The sequence below is a fragment of the Triticum aestivum genome, chromosome 1B, assembly GCF_018294505.1.
Source record: "Triticum aestivum cultivar Chinese Spring chromosome 1B, IWGSC CS RefSeq v2.1, whole genome shotgun sequence".
Taxonomy (NCBI): domain Eukaryota; kingdom Viridiplantae; phylum Streptophyta; class Magnoliopsida; order Poales; family Poaceae; genus Triticum; species Triticum aestivum.
The window spans coordinates 46653536-46662655 of NC_057795.1; the positions used below are offsets into that span (position 1 = coordinate 46653536).

The 9120-nt window shown below is 42.1% G+C and overlaps 1 long non-coding RNA gene across 3 annotated transcripts; it reads right to left on the reverse strand.

The window, feature by feature from the left end:
- Window positions 1–265: 265 nt before the first annotated feature.
- Window positions 266–3598, reverse strand: LOC123105976 (uncharacterized). 3 transcript variants are annotated; one of them, XR_006451123.1, is made up of 6 exons: window positions 3023–3598; window positions 2764–2924; window positions 2453–2676; window positions 1363–2324; window positions 1025–1277; window positions 266–530 (listed from the first exon to the last, which is right to left on the reverse strand). It is a non-coding gene; the product is annotated as an uncharacterized lncRNA (long non-coding RNA). The 3 variants fall into 3 exon arrangements; XR_006451122.1 differs by having other exon boundaries at window positions 1363–1565; window positions 1850–2676; window positions 3023–3597; XR_006451121.1 differs by having other exon boundaries at window positions 1363–2676; window positions 3023–3597.
- Between the last annotated feature and the right edge of the window lie 5522 nt (window positions 3599–9120).

Consider the following 9120-nt stretch of genomic DNA (forward strand, 5'->3'; position numbering starts at 1 on the left):
CGGTAAAAACCCTACATGCTGTTTGAGGCTAGGTCTCATTATCATCACGAGGGAGTCGCCGTAAACCGGCTCTCCTCTTTGTGTCTAGCCCTAAGATTGTTTCTTCTTGCTTGTAGCTTGTCCTTTCTAACTCGTCCCTCTTTGGGGAGCCCTGCCCCTCCTTATATATGTTGAAGGGGCGGGTTACATGTGGAGTCCTATTAGGATAAGGACTAATCTATCTCTAATACAAACCGGATACAAGTCCGGGTCTTCCTTGTAAAGTAAATATTACTCACGCCTTTTCTCTTAAACCGGCCCACCATAGCATGATCTGGCCTTCCATAAACCGCCCGTTGGGCCACCGGGTCTTGTCGCTCCTCTGACCCGCCTGCCGGATTACCAATGAACTGTAAACCACCATGTCCAAGTAGGTTGCCAGTGAATCGCCAAACTCTAGCCGGGTCATACATTCGGCGGTTTATACCGCGGGGTATATCCCCGACACCATCCATTGTGCCATGCTCACTACTGTGGAAGAAGATTATACTCTATAGGGCAGAGATAAGATAAGTTGAAAAATCAATTCCATTACTTTGATTTCTATTTCACTCCTATGCATGTTCGGCTTCTTAGGTGGAGTCATAAAAGATTGCACAATGTTTTGCTTTTGCAGAAAACAAAATCTACCCCGTTAGGTGCAGCATTTTAAGATTTTTGGCAGCTAAGCACACGAGTGAACATAGGCATAAAAATAAACATAAGCAACCAATTTTTTTAACTTGCATCGCAGTATGAAAGAATATTGGGAGGGGGTTAAAAAGCTTATGAAAACAAACAAATAAATAAATATTCGTTCAGAACTTTCGCAGGCTTCCTATTAAATCCAAAATCTGAGATTGAAATGACACAATATTTGACCTATCAGAAAATTTCTGACAGAGGACCATCACATTCTGAAACTGTATACTCGTGCTCAACTTTTTCTACCACAAAGACTATAAGTTGTATCTGTTGAAAAGTATCAATAGAATAAAGCATGTACCTGTAGTAACCTTGACAACATCAATGGCCTTGTCATTCCTTCAGAACAACCATAATGAAACTATTATTGTCTTCTCTTTCAAATTGAAAGAGATAATATACATGATCAATTCTTATTTCTGAAAATACGTTGTTGGTAACACCCAGAGAGGTTATGGTCCACGTTGAGTCCACCTGCACTAGGTTGGTGGCTGGACAATGGTGGAGTTTTGGTTGTAGCGATGCGGCCATCGTGGTAGAGGTGAACCTCTGGGCTAAAATGCATTATAATGTAAGGTTAGAATCAAGGATTCTATAAGATAAAGAAGCGGTGGAGAGGGAGAGATGTCAGGTCGCTACCTTCTAGTTAACGATAGATGGAGCTGCCCGTTGCTGAGGAGATAGGGTGAAGCGGGCAGCAGGCAGCACGACGACGATAGAGAGAAGACCAGTGCGGATCTCGAACTGAAATGGAGCTGGCGGTAGGGGGCTCCGCGCCACCACATCGTAGGCACACGGGTGGCCTCGTTCGCCAGCTCTTCACGGGCCCTCGTTCGCTCGCTCTACACAGGAATGATTACTTAGCAAGGTTCAAAAAGAAAGAATATAGAGCAAGAACAAAATCTGCTACTTCAATAATGTAATGCCAATCCTCTTTTATATGAATATATAGCAGCGAAGTGCCGCATGACAATCTTTTGACAGAGGCTCCAACTTGGTCAGTGGTATTCTCATTGAAAATAACCTACAAGTCAAACAACTGTCTATGCAAATAGCATATAGTTCCTTTCTTTCCAGAAGCTGGAATCACAATGTGCATCAGTTGGTACAAATGCTCAGTAATTACCTTTACTCTGTTCAAAATGTCTGTGATGATGTTTCCATGACCGTTGGATATAAGTTATTTAGAGAAGTAATACCACCAAGCTTTACCAACATTCAGAGAAGCATGTACTGAATATTCAAAGAATCATTTGTATAGTTGACTCACTGTATCTTTTCTCTGGGATATAACAGAACCAAGCTTTAGCAATGCAAATAACAGATCAATACCACCATGCAAGAGAAAGACACCTGAATGTTCAAATAAAGTGAAGACTTCTCCTGTTGATGCATGATCATAATTACATTTGCATTGACATTAAATTTGAGGAACAAATGCTATATCGTTGATCCATGAGATGCTAGCTGCAAGTAAATATGCCACAGCATTACACCTAAAGTTAACGTGCAGATGCAAGAATCTCTACCTAATATTACCTCCTCACATTAATGTGACAAGGTTGCCTTTTCCCATCTCTGTATATACTTGTTCACACAATCTAGCTTGTAAAACAAGTGCAGGGAACAGACTGAATAATATTAGCAAACTTTAACCATAACAGACATATATAAATATGTGATGAGCATTAAAAAGGAAAGAAAAAAAGGGTAAATTTCATGGACAAACCTTTCTTCCAGACATTGTTGAGACATGGTCCGATTTGCAAATTTTCCCAATAGGAAGTGAAAGTGAAGCAGACTACAATATATATGGTCCACAGATCATGGCTTCTAATCCGATTGTAATCTTAATTCAATTTTCATTATGTACATATATTACCCCCAAAGATATCAATGCCCAAGGGAATCACTTCACCTGAGTGAAGATTCAATTCTGGAAAGTGAAGTTACCTACAAAAACATATCTTATCAAACAAGCTCAATGGGCTAAGAACATAAGTCGTACAAATCAAAGAGGCCAGCCCTTAATATATGTACCAAACATCCGAAGAATTTGCTAGATTAGCAGTCGGCACCAAGCTGTCAACAACTAACTGCAATTGGCATCCAGCATTGTCAGTTATGATTGACGATCATTTACGTCAAAATTACATAATTCTCTGCCAAGCACTCTGATGGATCTGGAAGGTGGCGAGGTCCTGGTTAAAACGCAAACAGCCCATCAAGACCTCAAGGATATCCCTTGCTCTATCTATCTGGGATTTGCCCTCACCATCTATGAACCAGACGTACGTACCTCAAGGATCTCCCTTGCTCTGTCCATCTTGGAGAGGCTTAACGACCCAGACGGCAGCAAGATCCTGGCCACCGGACCACACCCTGCGCACATCCTCCGCCACCTCGTCCGTCACCCCGGTCTTCTTGGCCCGTCCCCACCGCCCCCCATCCCGCGCGCCACAGCAGCTCCAGCTCGGCGGGCAGGTCCAGCAGCCGTTCGCGGGCGTCGGCTCCACGCCTTCTTCTCCGGCAGCAGCGCCGCCTTGAGGCCGTCGTCCCTCGCCGCGTATAATGGGACCGGCTTCCAATTCCTATGTCCCCCTGCCTCCTCTTCCCGGCCTTCCTCGATCGAGAGGTGGAACAAGGGGATGCTGCTTCAGGTGCTAGGTCTGGGCTTTGGACTTGGAAGGCCGCAGAGCAAGGAGCGGACTCGGAGAATGATCGGTTGCGGGGATCTTGGGGCCATGGAGCTACGGCGGCGGCGGCTGCTTGGATACGGGGAGAAGTTTTTTTTTTGAGAAAGATACGGGGAGAAGTTGGGGCTGCGTGATTGTAGGTCTCTGCTACTTGTGTGCGGGCGTGGGCAGAGTTTTCGTCCGCCCGAGGATATGTTTGCTTGTTTAATAGTAGTAGAGATGACAAGGCATGAGGAGTTTTGTACCACGACAATCCGATTTTACACATTTTGGCCAAGAATCGCACAGGGGAGCCAAGCAAGCAATCAATTTAGTTGTACATTGGCTCCTAAATTTTGGAACCTTCTAGATGATTCTGGTCATTTTTTCCCTTTTGGCTGTTGTTTCTTTCATTGGTTTTCTTCCGTTTCTTTTCCTTTTTTTTTTTCAAAAAAGTTCCCGTTCCTCGAAAATGTTTGGAAATTTTAAAAAATATTCATGTTTTTTTAAATCTTAGGCAATTTCAAGAAATGTTCATGTTTCAAATATTGTTCAAAACTAAAAAAAAGTTCTCAAAAGTTGTTGAAACATAAAAATATCACACGTTTAAGAAATGCTCAGGAATTTCACAAAATGTTCGTGATTTTTCTGAAAATAAGAATTTTTTAAAATATGTCGTTTCTTAAATTTGTTCAAAAATTCATAAAATATTCCACCTTTATAAAAAAGTCGCTATAATTTCTAGATTTTTTTGAGGAATATCGCGCTTTATTGATCAAGTATAATCAAGAGAGAGTGTCTCCTAGATACAATCTGGGGTTCATGAAAAATAGAGTCACTAGAGGACTCCAAGATCTAGCTAGAATATGTGCCGCGAAAACAGACGAGAAGAACGGCGCAGACTCCTTGATATCAGCAGTGATGAGCCCCACCGGCGAGCGATCAACCGTCGAAGCATTGGTTCTCTGGATAATTGACAAACAGTCTAACTGAAAAACGGCCCTTGAAAATCTTTCCTCGTGGGTGAGAGCAACCGCACGCCGTAGCGCTAGTGCTTCAGCTAATTATGGGGTGGTAACCTCGTTAACATGCTCGCGGCAAGCCAACAAGCAATCTCCGATGTGGTTCCTGATTACCACGCCAACTCCCATCCATCGAGACTCCTTAAAAAGTGCATCATCCACATTAACAGCCACTACATCTGCGGGCGGCGGATCCCATTTAACAGGAGATACTGGGGTATCACGCCTTATAGCAATTGCAATCCTACCACAATTCCGCACAATGAAGTCAACATAAGGTAAAGCTTTCTCAACCACTTTGTGAGGATGCATCCTAACATCATTGTTTCTTACAATATTTCGGGCCTCCCAAATATGCCAAATTGTTACTACCAAAGCCGTGGCCTCGAGAGAGGTTGCTCGTTGAATGAAACCAAATATCCACTGCTTGGAATGAACAAAACCTTTACGGCACATATGGAAGCCTAAATTACGCTTCACCACTCGCCATTCCTGGCGCGCGAAGCGGCAAAACAGAAAGAGATGCTCAAAATGCTCCACTCTGCTACAGAAAAACATGCCCCTGCATTCGGAACATGGCGCTGTAGCAACTAACTGCCCGTCGGCGGACAATCGTGGGCCATTCTCCAAAGAACGATCTTCATCTTTCCTATAGCATTGACCTTCCAAAGAGCTTGCCAGCTTTTCCCTTCAGCACCAAAGTCTGATTGCACACCATGGCCATAAGAATTAAGAGTAGCATGAAATTTCTCAGACTTGGCCATGTTATATGCCGATCTAACTGAGTAGGATCCAAATCAATCATGAGGCCAGGTAACAAAATCATCGACCACACACACACTTAGTGGAATTTGTAACACTACGTTGGCCATCCTCTCAGGAAAAACACGTCGGACCACCTCCTCGTCCCAAGCTTTTTGATCAACACTAAGGAGGAAATCCACTGTCACTCCCTCTGGAATAGGGACTAGAGTATGAAAAAACCCTGCTGGGTGGCCTGGAATCCAATTATGATCCAACAAATTAATTTTGTTTCCTGTACCCACCACCTAACTCAAGCCTTTCGAAACCAGCTCTCTACCAAACAAAATGTTGCGCCAGGTAAAGGATGCTGCCCTGGGACAAGTTGCAACCATAAAATCACAGTCCAAAAAGTATCTGACCTTAAGGAACTTACCGCACAATGACGGCGGGTCAGTCAGTAAGCGCCAGCTCTGCTTCCCCAGCGGTGCTTGATTAAAGAGCACAAAATCACGGAATCCCATGCCGCCAAGAGATTTATGAGTGGATAGCCATTCCCAACTGCGCTAGTGCATCTTTTTCGGCCATCCGCAATGCCCCACCAATAGTCAGCAATGGACTTTCTCATCTTGTCACACGTTGACACATGAACCTGGAAGCAGCTCATAACATAACTCGGTATGGACTGTACAACCACTTTCAAGCGTACCTCCTTACCGGCCCCTGACAAGAGCCGACCAGTCCATCCATGTATGCTCTTCCACACACGATCGGGCAAGAAACTAAAAGAACCACAAATAGCTCGGCCTATCTCAGTAGGCATGCCAAGGTATGTGTTTTGTAGTACTTCATTGTGAACCTGCGGTATGTTCTTAACCTCTTGTTTAACACTGTGCGAACACCTAGAGCCAAAGAAAATTGAGGACTTCCTCAAATTTATCTTCTGGCCAGAGGCATCACAGTAGGCTGTTAGAGTGGAACGAAACGTCTCCACCGTATGGAAATCACTCTTTGCAAAGAACATACTATCATCTACAAACAACAGATGTGAGATTGAAGGGCCTTGTCGACCATTACATAAACCATGTAGCTCACCAAGGCACTCCGTTTTCTGCAATAGACATGATAAACCTTTAGTGCAAAGAAGGAATAGGTAGGGGTTGATGGGATCACCCTGTCGAATACCATGAGATGGGACAATTGGATCGGTGAGCTCCGCATTAACTCTAACTGCATATCTAGCAGTCGTCACACACCGCATGACCATGTCAATCCATCGTGGAGTAAAGCCCAGTTTACTCATGCAGTCGTAGGAAAGACCACTCAACACGGTCCTAGGCTTTCATCATGTCCAACTTGCTTTAATTTCTAGTTGGGACGGCCTAGGTAGCGATGCTCTGTGCATCTGGGTGATTTTTGGGCACACAGAACGTCTAATAGGAGCTCCCTGTACCACACCACCGGGTTAATGATACTTAACAAAAAGGCTTCCCTAGCACCTAAGAGCAACTCCAACAACGCCCTTAAAAATCTTCCCATGAAACTCCGTTTTTGAGTCTCTGTAGAAGTTAGGGGAAGTTGTCTCGGAGCAATTTTTGTTAGTTCCCTGAAACTTCTTCCCCTAAAAGTTTAATTATCCTATTTTTCATTAAACAAAAAAAAATACAAGTCACACATGCATGTTTCTAATATCATCACAATTATTCAAACAATGATACATAGAACTCAAATAATTAAAAATATCTTGAAAGCAATACAATATAGAATTTAGTTTGACATTCAAATTATAATTCAAACATAACTGCTGCTTCCGTGAAGTGCCCACAAATGCTCAACTAGACCAGTTAGGAGTTGTTCACGAGCAGCGTGGTCCTTTATTCATCGATGCATTTCAAGAATTTTTTGCAGTCGATATTCCTCCTTCTCTGGCTGAACTGGTGGTATGTACATTGTGTTCCCCTCATTCTCATAACGATAGTCAGGCGGTTGTTCCCTCTCATCCTCTATGATCATGTTATGAAATATCACACACGTGTTCAGGATGCGCCACAAGTCTTTTTTATAAAAAAAGCATGCAGGACCACGAAAAATGGCAAAACGAGCTTGGAGGACCCCAAATGCCCGCTCGACGTCCTTTCTACATGCTTCATGTTTCCTAGCAAAGTGAGTATTCTTGTTACCTTGAGGGTTTTATATTATCTTAACAAAAGTTGTCCATGCCGGATATATTCCGTCAGCAAGATAATATCCCATATTGTATTAACAACCATTGATTTCAAAATTCACATGAAGTTCCTCGCCAACAGAAAGCCTTGAAAAATTATGAGATCTCTGTAGAATATTCAGATCATTATTAGATCCTGACAATCCATAATATGAATGCCAAATCCACCTGTCATTTGATGCCAAAACATGTAGAATTATAGTTCTATCTTTACCTTTTCCTTTGAATTGTCCATGCAATATCGTAGGGCAAAGCTTCCACTTCCAATGCATGTAATTCGTACTTCCAAGAATTCCAGGAAAGCCTTTTGATGCACTCATCTCAAGAAGTCTTTTAGTGTCCACTTCATTTGGAGCTCGAAGATATTCTTCTCCAAATATATATGTGATGGACTTTGTAAATTTCTTCAAACTGTCAATGCAAGTACTCTCTTTCATTCCAATCAAATCATCAATAGAATCACCTGGAAATCCATGTGCAAGCATTCTCACGGCTGCATGATTTCTTTTTTCAAAGTATTGTGACCTTGTTGACAAGCTACATTTCTTCTTTGTTGAAAGAACGGGAAGTGTTCTGCCATGACATGCGCAACACGTAAGAACAACCTCATTAACATTCTGATTCTTGTCCTAAATGTTTTTGCAATATATACCCTATTCTCACCAAAGTAGTCATCCCATAGCTTTGTGCGAATGGCTTCCTTGCTCCGATGGAATACAAGATGACCAAGCACTGAACCTCCCCACTTCGACTTCTTGTTTGCCATCGTGTATGCATACATAGCAAATACATAATTGATTTATTCATCCTTGTACGAAGATGAGATCAAAAAAAGTTTGAACAAGAGCGCTCGTGTACAATCAATATGAAAAATTATGATCAACCTCATTTTCATACAAAAATTGGCAAGGACTAACACGGTGGCGGGGTGGTACGTGTTAAAATTTCAGTCTGCCAAAAAGATATGGGAATATGATCCTCCCGTAAACCTGCGAGGAGAAAATACCATTGTTACCGGATCCCCGAAAGTTAAGGCTAGTTTGCGGGAACTGTTGAAGAGTTTTTTTTTGCCTTAACTTCGCGCATACGGCGGTTAATTTTTAGAGTGGGGTGCTGTTGGAGTTGCTCTAAGTGTCATACATAGTTTCACACTTATTGTTGATACAATCAAGGGATCATGCTCGAGAAACTATGTCCTGACCAAGACCAATTCAAACTTTAGCTCGCACCAAAGGTGACAGTGGTGTTTGCATTAGCCATAACAACGTATATAATTTTGAAATTCATATTTTCTTGTCCCCCTAGAAACCATAACTGCATAATTTTTTAGACTTATTCTCAAGATTAATTTTGAGATTAAATTCTGTCCATATTTTTATTTCAACAAGTGGAAGGAAAATAAATCAATGGTCGTACATAACAACTATTCAATCCCAATAGTGAGTTCGCCAAATTTTTCTATGCCAATCATTAAGTAATGGCATTAAGCAAAACAACAAAAAATAAGGGATCATACCTTCGACCTGGAGAAAGGAGACCTATTTGCCACTGGGATATGGGAAGTAATGTGTTTTTAGGAGGATTGAAAAGTTCTTTATTCTCTAACTTTTAAGATACCTACTCCCTCTGATCCATATTCATTGTCAAGATTTAGTATGGCTCAGAGGAGTACATATTTTAAATGAAATATAAAAATAAGCTTACCCCCGAAATGACCAAAAAATTCAGGAATTTT